This window comes from Notechis scutatus, chromosome 2 (assembly GCF_049901735.1).
Source record: "Notechis scutatus isolate UNSWTSFEM ecotype Mainland chromosome 2, rNotScu1.2, whole genome shotgun sequence".
NCBI classification, from domain to species: domain Eukaryota; kingdom Metazoa; phylum Chordata; class Lepidosauria; order Squamata; family Elapidae; genus Notechis; species Notechis scutatus.
This window is the reverse complement of record NC_142010.1, coordinates 73,064,733-73,082,335: the sequence shown is the minus strand read 5'-3', so window position 1 is coordinate 73,082,335 and position 17,603 is coordinate 73,064,733.

Genomic DNA, 17,603 nt, shown 5'->3' with positions numbered 1-17,603 from the left:
ATTTGGTCTTTAAGGACAATGGCTTTCCACTGATAGACCTTTTCCAAGAGCTCCCTTCCGTTGACTTCCCCACATTCTTAATATATTTTCTCCTCATAGTTTACCTCTCTTTTCCTATCACTAGCATGAGAAAGGGGAAATTGCAGAACTCCCACGAGAAGGAGGCAGGCATACCACAGCAGCTGAAAGTGAAATAACTGTGGAAGGAAATGAAATGCAGCAGGCAGACTGCACAGCATTGTTCTGATCAGGTTGGGAAACTATCAATGTGGAATAAGTAAAGACAGGAGGAGACTGCCTCCATAGTGATCTGGGATGAAATTCTAGAATGATTAGAGAATGGCTAATATGCCCCCCCCCCTTTTTTTAACCTTGGGATCCCTAAAGTATGAATTATTACATTTGCTGGAAGAATTAGTTTTTAATATCATCAGTGTTTAAGGTCCTGAAGTTTGCTGTTCATTTTATATCACAGCTCCTGTTTATTCAACATGATTGACAAGGCAGAGGTTTCTTTCCATTTCCTCTTTATAAGTTGACGTACATTACAGGTCCTAAGTCCCTTCTTATGGAATGCTCTTCTTTTTCTATTGTAATTCCACCAGATCTTAGATGCTTGCTATTCTTGAGACCATCCTCTGTGAACTGTCCTTAAATATCACATTTTGGTTTTTATTATGTTACAGAGCCCCTGATTATGACATCGAACATGCAAACAAGCTAAATACACTACTAACATGGGCAGCATCCTGCCCATATGCTTTTATCTTTCTTGGTGACTTCAATTTACCTCATATTAACTGGACCCTTAACGAATGTAGAACTGAACCCACACATGCAAACTTCTACAATGCAGTAACAAATCTGGGACTAGAACAACTAGTAACCAACAACACTAGACTTAACAACTGCCTCGATCTCATCTTCTGCAATAGTTTGAATTCAATTTATGGAATACAAATTAAAGAACCCTTTTCCAACAGTGACCACAACATGATAGACTTTTGTCTCAATATACGTCTACACAAAAATCATCACAATGATGGAATCCCCAATTATAACTTCAAAAAAGGCAACTATGATCTTATAAACAACGATCTCTCATCTCTTGGTTGGCAATTTCTATTCACTGGATGCAATACTGTTGAAGACCATTACAACATATTTTTACTTGAAGTCAAAAGAGTCATCAAACTATATGTACCATTAACAACTCCCAAAACCTTCTATGCACCAATTCCACCTGCGCTTTCTACAATTTTGTAAACAACAAACTAAAAGACTCAAGGTCCATCCCACCCCTGAAAGGACCTAATGGTAAAGACTGCAACGATGACACTATTAAAACCAAATTCTTTAACACATTCTTTGGCTCAGTATTTGTAAACAGCAATGGATCATGTCCAGTATTTCCTAGCCGAACTACAGACAACTACAATGATCTAATACATATCGATTTTACAGAAGACAATGTTGAAAAAGCACTACGCAATCTAAAACCATCTCTATCTATTGGACCAGACAAAATATGTGCCTACTTCTTAAAAAAGCTATCCACTGCCATAGCCGAACCTCTAGCATAATCTTTGAAAAATCTTTCAGGACCAGCTCCTTGCCTAACTTATGGTCACAACCCACAGTCATCCCCATCTTTAAAAAGGGTGACCCCAGCCTAGTTGAAAATTACAGACCAATCTCTTTATGCTGTGTCACCTGTAAAGTCATGGAATCAATTATTAACCAATCCATCATCCTCCACTTAGAAACAAACAACCTACTCTCTAATAGACAATTTGGTTTCAGGAAAAAACTGTCATGTAACTGCAACTCTTACACTGCAAAAACATATGGACTATACAACTCGATCAGGGCAAAGCAATATACGCAATCTACATAGACTTCTGTAAAGCCTTTGATTCAGTGGTACATGACAAACTACTCCTAAAACTAAAATCTTATGGTATCTCTGGACACCTGCATAACTGGATAGAAGCATTCCTGTCAAACAGACAACAAATGGTCAAAATTGGGAGCGTCCTATCAAATTCTGTACCTGTCAACAGTGGTGTCCCCCAAGGCAGTGTTCTAGGACCAACTCTTTGCATACTCTACATAAATGACCTCTGTGATCATATCAAAAGCAACTGCGTTCTCTTCGCTGATGATGTAAAGCTATTCAACACCACAGACAATACTGCTACCCTTCAAAAAGACCTTGACTATATATCAGAATGGTCAAACAAATGGCAACTTCAAATCTCAAGAAATAAATGCTCTGTCCTACATATTGGCAAAAAAAAAATCAGAAAATAAAATACAGGCTGAATAGTCAAGACCTTGCTGACGATCCCAACTCTGTCAAGGATCTTGGAGTCCTAATCTCTAATGATCTAAGTGCTAGAGCCCACTGTAACTACATAGCCAAAAAGGCGTTAAGAGTTGTTAACCTAATCTTACGTAGCTTTTCTCTGGCAATATTACACTAATAACTAGAGCATACAAAACATTTGCTAGGCCAATACTCAAATACAGCTCATCAGTCTGGAACCCACATTACATATCTGATAGTAACACAGTGGAGAAAGTCCAGAAATATTTCACAAGAAGAGTTCTCCACTCCTCTACTCATTGCAGAATACCTTATGCCACCAGACTTGAAATTCTAGACCTAGAAAACCTAGAACTACACCGCCTTCAGTCCGATCTAAGTATAGTATATAAAATCATACATTGCAATGTCCTACCTGTCAATGAGTACTTCAGTTTCAACCATAACAACACAAGAGCAAACAATAGATACAAACTCAAAGTTAATTGCACCAAACTTGATTGCAGGAAATACGACTTCAGCAACAGAGTGGTCAATGTCTGGAATACTCTACCTGACTCTGTGGATTCTTCCCCAAACCCCAAAAACTTTAACCTTAGACTGTCTACTATTGATCTCACCCCTTTCCTAAGAGGTCTGTAGGGGGTGTGCATAAGCGCACCAACGTGCCTACCATCCCTGTCCTATTGTTTCTTTTATTTTTTATTTTTCTTATATATATCCATGTATTCATAACTATGTTTTACTTATACCTATTATCTTGTAAGCAATTGACAAAAATAAAATAAATAAATGCATTTAAATGAGACTGGAAGCAGTTACGAGCAAATGTGATGAATGGGAGTTTATAAAGTGAGATTGGATTATCCATTGTGTATGTTACTATAAAGTAAGGTGGCAGGGTGTGTTGAGTTATGGATAGAAGATTTTATTTTTTATAATAGTGTTATTTTTATAGTAATTGAAATATATCTGATTTTACCATGTTTGTGTAATTTTCATTTTGTTTGTTAGCTGCTTTATATTGCTAGATATTGGGAAAAGCCATTCTCATCTAGCATATCCTTTTCATACCACAGATAAGCCTTGGCCATTTATTGTGAGATTTGCTGTGAAAAGTGGAGAAAGCACACTCTAACCTTTTAATTTAGTGGAGGATGAAAAGTCTTGCATCAAGTTCTTCCCTTGAACAAAGAAAACTTGAGAATATTGAAAAGCTTTGTCAACAAAGACAAGCTCGTGAAGAAGAATCTTCAGTTTTTTTTATTATTTTCATATCATTTTGTTGTGTAAATCAGTGGCCAGCATCCAGAAATGATTTTAGAGTCCAATTTATTACCGATGCAAACTGTGTCTAAAAATAATTAACCATTTAATTTAGCAATGGGCTGGAGAAATGCCAAAATACTTTCAATAGTTGTGTATTAAAAAAAATATCAGTTGATTATATAATAGCTAGATTTAAGTTGAACTTTGGATCTCTTTTTAGATTGTAGCCACTAATTATACAAACTGAGAAGCATTACCTAAGGAAAAATCGAAGTTCTCAGAGTTGGCTGAAATGAAGCATTTTGAAATAAAATGTTTTTAGGAAAAAATGAAATCAAATTCAAAAGGGTTATTTTACCTCAGATAATTAAATGATATTAAGTGAATACAAAAGAATGGAATGAAAATGATAATCATAGTATTAGATATAATCCATTCAATGAAATAATCATAACTATTTGATGAGTGGCCATCCAATTAACATCAATGTTTTGTAAATGTACTTACTACTATTTCAATGCAATAAATACTACCGAAAATTTCAAGACCCACTTTGGGTTTTCTCAGAGTTTTCTATTTTAAATCAATATGCTGTAATCATTGTTGAGAGCCACTCTAGAGCGGCAGAGTGGCCTAGAATGAAGACACTTGCTTTCCACTCAGAAGATTGGAAATTCTATCCTAGGCAGTGACATATGTTTCCCTATAGGAGGCAATGAGAAAATACCTGCAGCAAATACTATGTCAGTATTAGGATGGGCATCTGGCCAGTAAACACTAATCTCAGCTCCTCTTAGTAACCCTTGAAGCAAGGGATTACAGGATTCGTAAGAAGAAGAAGAAAATTGTTAGAGCTGGTACAGTGTAGCGTTTAAGGGGCTAGATTAGGATCAAGGAGACCTAATGTTTAATCATCCCTTAAACATGGCAAGCACTTAGAAGTCCTTAGCTAGCTACATATTCTTAGCCCTAATACAGCATCAGGGTCTGCAATGAGCTAGCTTAAGAACAAATCCCTCATCATATCATGCTTCAATGGCTTTGTTGTATCAACTAGGCAAGTGCTGTGCAAAGAAATAGACCCTGCAACCAGGAGGATAGTCACATAAAGATTCATTAATTATCAATCAACGTCTGGATCTGCTTTGGGTTTTGTAACATCATAAAGTTTCTATTTGGGTCATTGCATCAAAGTTATACCTGAAGTGATTGGAGATTATTTAGTGCATAACTAAGATCTTTTTTTCCCTTACGAGGTGATCGTTTTAGTGCCATATCCATAGAAATATAGAACATTTGTCGTACGGTTGCCATTCAGATCCACCAATTTCTGCACTCTAGAGAAGGCTTGGCATTTCACAAGTTGTTTTGAAAGCACAGTATGAAATTCCTTCAGATTAATGCCTTGCACATCTTTGCAGACTGTAAAATAACTCACAGGAGTCAGTTTACGATGAGAAAATGTAACAGGACAAGCATCACTAAGGATAGCACCAGAAGAATTAGAGTTATGAAGACAGGATGAGTGTATGGTTTCACTTGAAAGTGGAACACTAAATTTGAACAAAGGTATTTTGTATTGATGGTGTTTTTATTTGTATCTGTAAAGAAGCATGGAGATGACCTTGAGAGAAATAGGCAAGAACCATTATATAGGCAAATTGGGATGAAACATTCATTCCTAATATCCTTGGAAAAAAGTATCAGGCAAGCTGCTCCCTGATTCATTGTATTGTATTGTAGGAGCCATTGTATTGTATTGTATTGTATTGTATTGTATTGTATTGTATAGTATAGTATAGTATAGTATAGTATAGTATAGTATAGTATAGTATAGTATAGTATAGTATAGTATAGTATAGTATAGTATAGTATAGTATTGTATTGTATTGTATTGTATTGTATTGTATTGCATTGCATTGCATTGCATTGCATTGCATTGCATTGCATTGCATTGCATTGCATTGCATTGCATTGCACTGTACTGTATTGTACCATATCCTTTGGGATAAAAAAGAGAGGGGAATAGAGCACAATCAGGCTTTCAAGATTCTGTTATTAAAACTAATTTCAATAAAATATAATTCTAATTTTCCTGTGGAGTATGTTTCCTGATCTGGTCTACTCTGAAGGGCTGAATCACTCCATGGATAACTTCCCTTTCCCAATATTTAATGCAGTGAGGACCAAACTATATGCTAGGGAGATCTGAGATTATAATTTATTTATGCTGCTTCATTTTCTACTGACAAACAATATGGGATTTTGGAATAGAATTAACATTTATCCTTGGGCACTGGGGGTTATTCCTTGTGCATTTTTCCTGTTTTTTAAAAACCATTTTAAGCCTCCCAGAGTCACTTGTGTGAAAGAGGCAGTTATATGAATCATATAAATAAATAAATAAATAAAGGAAAAAGTTCCACACTGGAGTGAAATGGTGGCTCTTGGGAAGGAAAGTCTGGTTTATTTGATTTCCTTATGTATCCAGTTTGGCTAAAAGCCAGCCTTTCCACTCTTCTGCTTCCATATTGTGTTGAATTATATTGCATGGCATTTTATATTGCATGGTAATTATATTGCATGGTATTACAAATTACAGTGATTGTGAAATGAGAAGAAATATGTTAATGTACTCGCTAATAAACTGGTGTACACGTTGTGATGATAATTTAATTAAAACCTACATTTAATACAGCAATATAAAGTGATTCAAAGCCTTATAAGCAGAAATATGTATTTTATGTATTCTTAGAAATGCTGGAATATTATTGGGTGAGATGGGTAGTGTAGAAATTTAATAAATAAATAAATGAATAAAATGATGACTGACTTACTTTCCAAGAATCAGATAGTTAACATTTATTATTTAAGGTTTTTTTCTGAAGGAAATGATTAGTCTTCTTTAAATTAAAGGTGAATATGGCTAGTCATTCCTTCTTAGATGATGCAGTGCCAATCTTTAATTGCAGACATGTTTTAAAAGAGTGAACAAACAAAAGATTATTAGATGAAGAGTGGGCAAGCAAGCCAGCCAGCGAGAAGATATTGCTAATTATACTCCTGTGTCTCGTGCTTGCCCTGCAACTGGAGAAACCCCATTGGTCTGCATGATTATAAAAACCAAATTGCAATAAGTATCTGTGTGAATAAGATCTGGTTTGTATGGTTGGGAAAAAGTATCCATGTCTTCTTTTTGAGTTAACATCAAGTTGGGGTGGTCTGATGCATGACTGAAGAGTGAAAAATAATTTGCTTTTGGATTTATCTTCTTTTTAACTTCTTGATTTTTTTTTTTTTAAAACCTAAAAGTGGAAAAACCTCTAAAATATACAGTACCTGTTCTGAAAGAAGTTGTATTACATTTCACACAGAGAAAGAAATGAGTGGATCCTACAAATGAAAGTTAGCTCTTATCATTAAAGAAAATAATGAAATTATCCTTTGGCTGGTCCTATGCAGACATATGCAACAGAGGATAAAAAGCCATTTCATATTTGAAAAATTGTTTTTAAAAAGTACAGATGAACACAAAGAAGGGACTAAGAGTGTCTAATGTAATTTAATCCTCATTGACATGGTCAGATCAAGAGGCTGTGGGAAATGGCAGGAAAATCTAGACTAAAGCTCAGTGTATAATTTTCTTCTCTCCTCCTCCCTGCCCCCTCCCCTCCAAGCAGCAGTAGTATCATGATGGATGAGTTGGAAGTAGAGTATGAGGATATATGTCTCTGGCACATTTTATTATGCTGGAACAATGATATCATCTGGCTGAATGATCAGGTGGTCAGGAGGACACTTTGTTCTCATGGTGGAAGCTGGTATTTGGCCAAGAAAGAAAGCACATCAGCAAACCAAAAGGCATGGGGGAGTGGAAGAGAGAGGAATAGAAACAACTGTTTTCTTGAGGGTGTATCAGAAAGAATGAAAGAACTCAATTGTGGGAGGAACATGGACAGTCAGCTGAGATGACAATGTGGTAACCATGTGGTAAGATCTTCTAAGTAGAAAAGTCTGACACGGGCAACTTAGTGCTTTCTAGATGTTTTGGAGTGCAATTCCCACAATCCACTGCCATTGACTATGCTGCATGGGAGTGATAGGAACTGAAATGCCAGATTGCCAATTCCAGATGAAATAACCAAAGGTCTTTGTCTGTGGGTCTTCTTTGTTTCTAGAGGTGATTCCAGCTGGAGCAGTTCTTCATCTGTCTCTCAACGGTTCTGCCTCTGTGTTTTAGAGCAGATGAGAGAATCTTCCAGGTGTACACAACTATAGAGAGAGACATTCAGGAGAGTTGCATGTTCAAACTTTGTTGCTATCTGGAATTTCTGGGGAAAAGCTTGCAGTATTCCAACTGCTGTTTGCAATTCAGAATAAAGACAAGTCAAAGGTTCCAAGACTAAATTAAAGAGTAGATAAGAGACATCTCTGATGAGTTTTGTGATACATCTTAATAGGAGAGGGGGATAATCCTATTAGTAATTACTTGAGCAAAAGAATGAATATATTTTAGTATCAGAAATAAAAGATCATTTATCTGACCACCAAAATTTAATTTGTACATAACAAAGGCCTTTTTCATGTGCAATAAAGATTTTACATTCATTTCATAATTTTCAAATTATATTGTTTAAAATATCTACCAATAATCTGTTCTTATCAAAAGCTTTCATACTGCCAGACTGTGCAGAATGAATTATTGATGGTAATACCTCTTGCTATCTTTGTAGCATAGTTACATTCAGAATCTTTGCATTAACGTTTGACAATATTGGATGAGAACCCATCCACATTTTCCTATTTTCCAAATTACCATTATATAAACCTCAGGGAATGATAAGGGAAGGACCTCTTTTTCGAAAGAGTTATTAGGTACAATGGAGATAAGTTCTCTTTTTATGCTCTGTAACTATCAACGGGAAGACCGCTGGGACTCAGGGTGTTCCCAGAGTTAATAATTCATGTAAAGTATGTCCTAATACATTAGTGGTAGTGCTAAATCATATTTTAAATAAATGTGAAAAAATATTATTCCATTTGCCAAAGTAATCCATCTGCTTGATAGATGTCTCAACATTTTTGGTTAAAAAAAATCAAGAAATTAAGATTTGCATTTAATTCCTTTGTCCTTGAGTCTCTTATGATGGAAATTATATTGCATTGTTTCAATTGACAAGCCAACACTTTGCCTGTTTTTTCTCTTATTCCCAAATGTCAGCACCTTAATGAGCAAAGCATAGCCCTGATCAACCACCATTAGCAGATCTAAAGACAGGCTACAATTCCAAAGTATGATTTCTAACATATATAGCAACTAAACTATAATTTCTTACATATATAACAACATATAATCAGTTTCCTGTTCTAAATTACCATAGCAAAATTATTTTATTGTCTTCTATGCAGGGGTGGGATTCAATTTTCTTAATAACTGGTTCTGTGGGTGTGGCCTAATTTATGAGTGTGGCTTAGTAGTCATGTGACTGGCTGGGTGTGGCTTGCTGACTGGGCATGGCTTGGTGGTCGTGTGACTGGCTGGGCATGGCTTGTATGTAAATATTATAAATATTTATGTAAATATTGATTTTTTTATAAAAAAGAGCAACTTTTACCCAAAATCAGGCAAAGCAGGCAGGCAGATTGACTTGCTCACAGAATCACAGATTCATTCAGAGATCTAACTTTCTGCCATCAGCTACATGAGTCTGTCACATAAAATTTGCTTGCAAGCAAACTCACAAAATTAACTCACAACACACCATGTATGTAAATATTTAATTTTTTATAAAAAAGAGCAACTTTTACCCAAAATCAGGCAGAGCAGGAAGGCAGATTGAGTTGCTCACAGAATCTCAGATTCACTTAGAAATATGTGTTTCTGCCATCTGCTACCTGAATCTGAAGCTCAGGCTCAGCTCTGCTTTTAGATTAGCTAGCAAGCAAGAAACCCAACGATTTCCTGCTTTCTAGCTAATCTAAATCTCCCAGCACAGCAGAACAGCTGATGGTCGGGAAAAAAAAGGAAAAAGCAACTTAGCAGGCAAGTTTGATGGCTCACATGCCAGATAAGGAGTGAGTGGGGCGGGGCCAACCAGTGATGCGATTTGCCAGTTCTCTGGCAGGTAAAATCCCACCCCTGGTGAGAGTGCATTTTGCATGTGCGTGTAGACCATTTCCTAAAAACCTCAGCTGTGCCACCCAGACAGCTGACAAACGCTGCACGAGGGTGCGCATCTTTTGAAAATCCTCTTATTTCCTGCTTTTTCAAGCTCAGCTGTGCCGTGCAAAGCAGCTGAGGTTGAAAAAGCAGGAAATAAAGGGTAGCCAAGAGCCCAGGGGGTGTCTGCTGCTCTTCAGAGCTACCGGTTCTATAGAACTGGGCCGAACCAGTAGCATCCCACCCCTGCTTCTATGACACTATAAAATATTTAAACACATTTCAAGTGATCCTCTTATTTGTCTAGTTATTGAAAAAACAACCAAAATATTTTAGTTACTGTTGTAGGGTACCACAGTATGTTTTTTTTTTTATCTTGCAGGTGCCTTGTTTGCTTTAGCTTTCATCTCTACGACTAAATGGTCTCTTTTATTTCCGTGACTATTATGTTTGTTTCAGAGCTCATCCAATTCAATGTGTTGGATTTTTTCTCTATTTACTGCTGCTTTGATTCTCTTTCTACAGAAGCTGGTCCACTTGTCTTCCTGAAGTCCTTCTTCTCAACTTAGTCATCAATGTTTTAATTTCTTGTCTGTTTTTCTCCTGCTTCACCCTTCCTTCAAGTGCTCTCCTTTTATGTGTCCTCCATAGTCTTCCCTATTTCTTCTCCTGGGTCTCTTATCTTTGTTTCCCTGTCCTGCCTCTTTTTCTCTTAATTCCTCCCCACTCTGCCAATTCCTGGTTTTGATCAGCCGACCTTCCCATTTTCTTATCTGCCTGGTTACACTCCAAAGGGCTGGATGCCTACAGGGCTCTTTTGCATACCCTGTTTCAGCAGTCACACTGAAAAGGGCTTGAATGAAGGATACAACCTTCAGCTCACCACTTTTTCTATAGGAATACAGCCACCCACCCACCCACCATGATGTATGGCAAGGGTCTTCAAACTTGGCTAGTTTAAGATTTGTGGACTTCAACTCCCAGAATTCCTGAACACACATGACTGGAGGAGAAATTCTGGGAGTTGAAGTCCACAAGTCTTAAACTTGCCAAGTTTGAAAACCCCTGAATTGTATAGGAAGAAGCCAAGTACAAGAGGAAATTAATTGGGGGAGGGGGGTGTCACACAAAAAAATCAATGATTTTGATGATAAAAGAAACCCTAGAAATCATCAAAAATAAATACCAACCACCCAAACACCTCATGGAACTAGCAGAACACTGCTTAACCAACACATATTTCATATACAAAGGACAAAATTGAAGGAGCCCCTATGGGATCACCACTGTCATCCGTCATCGCAAACCTGTTCATGGAAGAATTCGAATCTAGAGCCCTAGCCAATGGCACCCACAAACCCAAACTATGGCTAAGATACATCGATGACACATTTGTTATTTGGCCCCATGGAAAAGAAAACCTAAACAATTTCCTAACACACCTAAACAGCACACACCCAAAAATCAAATTCACCATGGAAACAGAAACAAACAAACAACTACCATTCCTAGATGTACTGTCAGTCTGTGCTCCCTTTAAATCCCAAGAAAGAAATACTCAGACTCCATGGTGTAGAGCAAAGTTATCCTTTTACTGGAAAATAAAGTGGAAACCACAGAGCCAATTCCGAAACTGAGAAATTGGCGGGTAGAACACATATACAAAGGAATAGAATTGCTCCCACCCCCCAAAGTTCAAATGATTCTTCCAATTAAAACTTCTGAATATGATCATGTGGTCATCTCCAGTTGGTGATGAGGCTACTGTCAGTTGACCTTGACATATTTTGATAAAAGTTCGCAGTTGCGCAAAAAGGGACAGAGGCTAGCAAAGAAATGGAAAGTTAAAGAAAGGAATCCCCCCTCTCCTTGCTAACCCAGCAAAGGAATGCAAAACACCTCCTGCCTTCTTCCCCTCCAAGATTCCCCCCTCCCACCGTTTCATGACAGCTGAAATAAGTAAATTGGCATAGCAGCAGAGAAGCAACAGTTAGAAGACAGAATATACTTATTAGGAAGATATCTTGAGGCTGACATGTACTAATCTACAAAAAAACAGATGGCACTCTAGACACACCATATACCAGAAGAAAACACACACCAACCGCTACCTCAACGCCCAATCCCACCACCACCCAGCACAGATAAACTTGGTGGGCAAAACACTAATTGCCAGAACCAAATGCCTGGTAGACAATTCACACATAAATACTGAACTATGACTAACATAATCATGGAAAGGAAAGGAAAAGTACCGACAGCCAACGGCTTCCACAAAAGCAAAATCACTGATCTGATCCACAAAAACACACTGAGACATAATGGAGACCTAGAAGATGAACAGACCTATGGAACAGCTGTCCTGCCCTACATAAGAGGTACTACAGACAAAATCAGTAAGATACTACACAGGCATCACATCAAGACTGCCTTCAAGACTTCGGTTTGTCGGCTTTGCGGCGGTAGGGATTCGCGAAGCTGCGCGATCCCTACTGCGCTAGCCGCTTTTGGGGCTCCGATCCGAAGGGTGCGGAGCAAGGCTGCCTGCAGGGGCAGCTGAAGGTAGGGGATCCGGAAAAGGGTTTGGGGGTGCTGCAGACCCCTCCCTAGCCGGCAGAACTCCCTTTTACCAAGACTGTGCAGCGGCGGTCCGTAATGGCCGCCACAAAGAAGCCGGCAGCTGGGCAAGTATGCGCAGGAGGAAGAGGAGAAAGTTTTTAAAAGTGAAAGTCTTCTTGGTCGTTCCAGGACTCTAAGATATATTTAATTTAATTCCTGAAAATGATGGCTTTTTGGATGATTCTTTCCACAAGAGAAAATAAGCGGCAATTTTGAGGTGCTGAAAGGAAAGTTTACTCTCCCTCCCGACGGAATTAATAAATGGATATTGAGAAACCTGTTTTTTTTTTTTTCAGGTAAAACTAGCTTTTGGGATAAGTCGGAAGGGAGAGGACAAAAATATATTTATCTGGCTGGATTTTGTTGGAGGAGATGCCTTAAGGATTTGAAAACAGAAATAAAACCTTAATAAGGCTTCAAAACACAGATTTGAATTTTCCTTTGTCTGATACTACCCCTGGAAGAGAAAGGGGGAATTTTGGCTTGGCTTGGATTGATTGAGGATTGTGGACTTTGGGACTGTCTTATTTTTCTTTTGGAATATTTTGGTTGGTGTGAGAAGAAAGAGGGAAAAAGAAAAGAAAAGATCTATAATGGCTTTTTCCTTTGAGGAACTGAGGGATGAATATGAGCAAACAAAAGCAGCCTGTAAATATGGTATGGAAAAAGCTTTTCTATTTTTAGAAATGGCGTTGGTTAACTACAAAAAGACAATCCAGATGGAAGTAGAAGAACAACAAGAAGAAGATGAAGACGCCATCTTTAATGAATCCCAAAATTCATCTAAGAAAGAAGGAAGGAAGAAAGCGAGGAAAATGAAGGACTTAAGATCTAAAAAACATTTAAGAAAGAGAAAATATGATGCAAAATAAATACAATGATAGCAAACAAGAGAAAAAGGGAATACAACAGAGAAGGGATGCCAGCAAGACAGAGGTTAGAAGAAGGGGTAGGAAGATTTGGTGGGGGAAGAAAGAAAGGGGAAAGGCGGAGAAAAGCCACAAAGTTTTAAAATTAGATGGGAAAAGAGGAATCTTTTTAGGGATAATGGGTAAAGCATAAACTTTATTAAAAAGATTTTGCAAGGTACATAAGATGGTATTGTAACATTTGTATTAGAAATAGAAAATTAGAATGGTTTAAGAGTTAGTAAGAAATTGAAATGTTGAAATGTTTAATAATGATTGATTTTTAAAATGTAATAAAATATTGAAGGGAAAGGCAATGAGAATGCTATAAGATTTATTATTTAGATTTTGTTATTAAAAGTAAAAATTAGTAGATAGAATGTACCAAGCAGAATCAAATTGGGTATTAGGTGTTATTTTAAATGTTAATCTAATTAATTTAGGGAGAGGATAGAAAGGCATCACAGTCTGATTAGTGATTTCAGGAGAAATTCTTTTTTTTTCATTATAAGGAATGAGACAGAGGGATAATAAAGGATGGGCAAAAGATACAAATATAATGATTTAAATTAAGATGGACTGAATAAGATAGAATTATGAAGAGTGAAATGTGTGGAGAAGTTTATGTAGAAGATACAGAATGGTTAACAAAATAGGTAATGATTTGTAAGATGAGCATGAATATAATTAAAGCCCATATAAAGAGAGGTACCTGGGGCCAAGTTACTTTACTAAAATATTTTTTTATGTATGTTTGTGTCTGTTTATGTCTTTGAGAGTATTGGTGAAACCTTGTAGAAACACAGAAAGAGAGTGACGATAATCAGGTCAGAAAGAAATAGATGAAATAATAATAGTGAAATTGGATAAAAGTAAAGAGAAGTAAAGAGAAATTGGATAAGAGATGTTTTTACGCTCACATGGAAATGGTTCAAAATAGAAATGTATTGTATAAGATAAGGTTTTATCTGACTTGTTAAATTTATAATGGAAAAAGGTTCAAAGATGTAATGGTTGATGATGATTTGTTTGTTCTTGAAAGTAATAAAATTTGCTTAAAAAAAAAAAAGACTGCCTTCAAAACAGACAGAAAAATAGCACCCATCCTAAGAAACCCCAAGATAAAATTGACCTGGAAAACCAAGGCATATATGAAGTCCCCTGTGCATCATGCCCTGCCACATACATTGGACAGACCAATAGAAGAATAAGTACCCACCTGGATGAACACAAAAATGCAGTAAAAAAGCTGGAACACACTTCCTCACTAATCCAACACATGAAAGCAACAGGTCATAGCATCAACTTCAATGGCACCAAAACCCTAGCCACGATAGAAAACCCCAGCTATAGAATTATCAGAGAAGCCATAGAGATTGAAAAAAGACCTGAAAACATGAATAGAAGAGATGATTCCACCAGACTGTCAATTATCTGGAAGCCTGCACTCACAAACAAAAAAATCTCCACACCACAAGCCAAGCAAACACCTGGGCACAAACAGACTCCCCCTGATACCTCCAGCTCAAACACACCCCAACTAGGCACCCAGATGAAACCTAGCTTCCTAATAAATCATAGCTGTCCGTTTACTCGAACCCAAGCTGCACTAAAAGCCTCCAATACAGGAAACACAATGTTGCCAGCCAATCAAGACAAAAAAACACTACAAAACAGACAGAAGATATTAGAAACACCAATCAATCAGAACACAGACCAAGACTCCCAACCAATCAGGATGAAGAAAAAACCATTCTAACACAGCAGTAGGCTAGCACCAAATTTAAAACAGAAATGGCTGTGAAAGCCTGACCCACAGACGAATACAATAGAGAAGCCTGATGATGGCAGATGAGATTCTCCTGAAATGTCGTTACAACTTTAAAAGCACAACTATGTTGTGCTTTTAAAGTTGTAGCAACGTTTCGGCAGAATCTCATCTGCCATCTACAGAAGCCTGATGATGGCAGATGAGATTCTGCTGAAACATTGCTACAACTTTAAAAGCACAACTACAATGACGTGGGAAAATATCCGAACAAAGCTGAATACCACACACACACACACACACGTGTGTGTGTGTGTGTGTGTGTATGTGTGTGTGTATGTATATATGTATGTATGTATATATGTATATAGAGAAATGATATATTGTATTTTTCTAATCTTTCTTCTTTTTAATATAATGTAATAATCACTTTCTTTTCCTTTCTTTTCCTTTCCTTTCCATGATTATGTGCATTTATTTTGTGTATATTTAGGTGTTCCTCCCTCCCTTTCTTCCCCTTTACATGATTATGTGCATCTATTTTTGGAACAATGACAAATACAGTAGCACTGATATCAACATTAATATTATGGTTAGAGCTTTATAAAGATTTTTAATTATTTTTAAGTTCATATAATGAATTAGTTCTATACATTTAAGTTGTTAATGTTAAACTTATGATTATTGTAAATCCTTTGTTTATTTACTGATTCTTCATTCACTATGTCACTTTTTGCTTCTCTTTTTCTTCTATTTTGCTATTTTGTTTCTCAAATATTTTAACAAATTATCAGACTGGAAAAATATAAAAAAGGAAAAAATATTATTCAAAGTCCACTATTTTCTAAAATGAGTACACAGCCATCTTACTCCTTTCAGTGTGAACAAATTACACTTTTCTTCTATTTTATTTAAACTTTTATTTCAACTTATTTCAACCACTTCAGCTTGAATTTGACTTATGATGACTTTATGGACATTTCTATACAGTTTCCTTGGCAACAAGTTAGAAGTGGTTTGCCACTGCCTTTCTTCATATTTTTTTAAGACTTCCCAGTCTGGCAAACGGTACTTCATGGGAATCTGTCATCCAAGTATAAACTAGGAGGGTTTTCAAGATCTGCCAGGATTGGCTAATGGTTATTAAATGACCTTTTTCCCAGCTGAGGGCTCCAGATGTTGGTTTTCAAATCCATCATCCTAGTCTACATAGACAATTGTTAGTGATATAGAAGAAGTATATCATATGTTTTTTCTTGAGAAAAATCCAGCCAATGGCCTTTGCTATGACACAAGAGGACAACATTAAATGAATGTACTGGCACCAGTCTACCTTTGGATAGAAATCTAGACTTGAGATGAGAAATTCATCTTGAAAAAGTTGCATGCAGAAAGATCATAAAGATCATTGATAAATTGTACTTTAAAACAAGTACAATCAAACATTTCTAAAATGATCAATGACATCAAGGAAATTCATATTGAGAAGAAGTGGTTTCAGATAACTTATATAAACAAGGAGAAATTGCATGTAAAAGCCCTGCATTTTAGAGTTGTGAACATAACTGGCAAATTGTGTTCGTATCTTAATACAATTTGAAAATGCACTAAATTACAGTATGTTGACCTCTTTATCCTAATTAAGGATATGGTGAGTTAGAATCCAACAATGTCTGGGAATCAAAGACTGGGAAACTGAGCCATGTTGTTGTTTGTGCCTGAGATTTATTTCTCCAGAATATTGTCTCAAGATATATTGCAATAAATGATTAGATTAGACTAGATTAACAGAGTTGGAAGAGACCTTGTAGGTCATCTAGTCCAAGCCCCTGCCCAAGCAGGAGACCCTACCCCATTTCTGACAAATGACAGTCCAATCTCTTCTTGAAATGTGTGCTAACTTTACAAATCATGGTCTTGTCAATGCCTGGATAAGACAAAGCCTAGCCATATCTTTGTGTCTATAGCCATTAGGGGGAACAACCAAATTATACTTTAGTGGAAGAGTGCATTTTTTTCCTGGGAAAAGATGTCTGGTTTAATCCCTAGTATCTTCCATTAAAGAATTCAGGAAATGGGTTGTGTTTTGTCTCTGCAATTCTATAAAGAGAAGCTGGTCTGGATAAGATAGATATGCTGTCCATTTTATTGCATGTATCTCACTGTGGATTTGAACTTTGCAAAGGAGATGTTTTTCTTCTAATAGTACAGCTCTTGTATAGTTCCTACTCCCTAAACAGATCATGATAATGCTGTCTATCCAAAGTTCAGCATATCTTACTCCCATTGATTTCTGTTTAGGAGATTTAAAAGCATGCTCATTATCTCACAGAAATCACTTTGGCTCAGGAGTCCTTAATGATGGCTGGATCAAGTCCACAAAACAAATGTCTCAATAAAACAAAAATGCAGCATGATATAGCCAGAGAAATAGACCTGTTTTTACAGTGAAGTTCTATCCAACTAGCAGTTTTTGACTTTTGACTGGAAAGATGCAGAAGGGAATTCAAAATGGAACAAACTGGAAGCATTATGAGAGTCAATAAATCT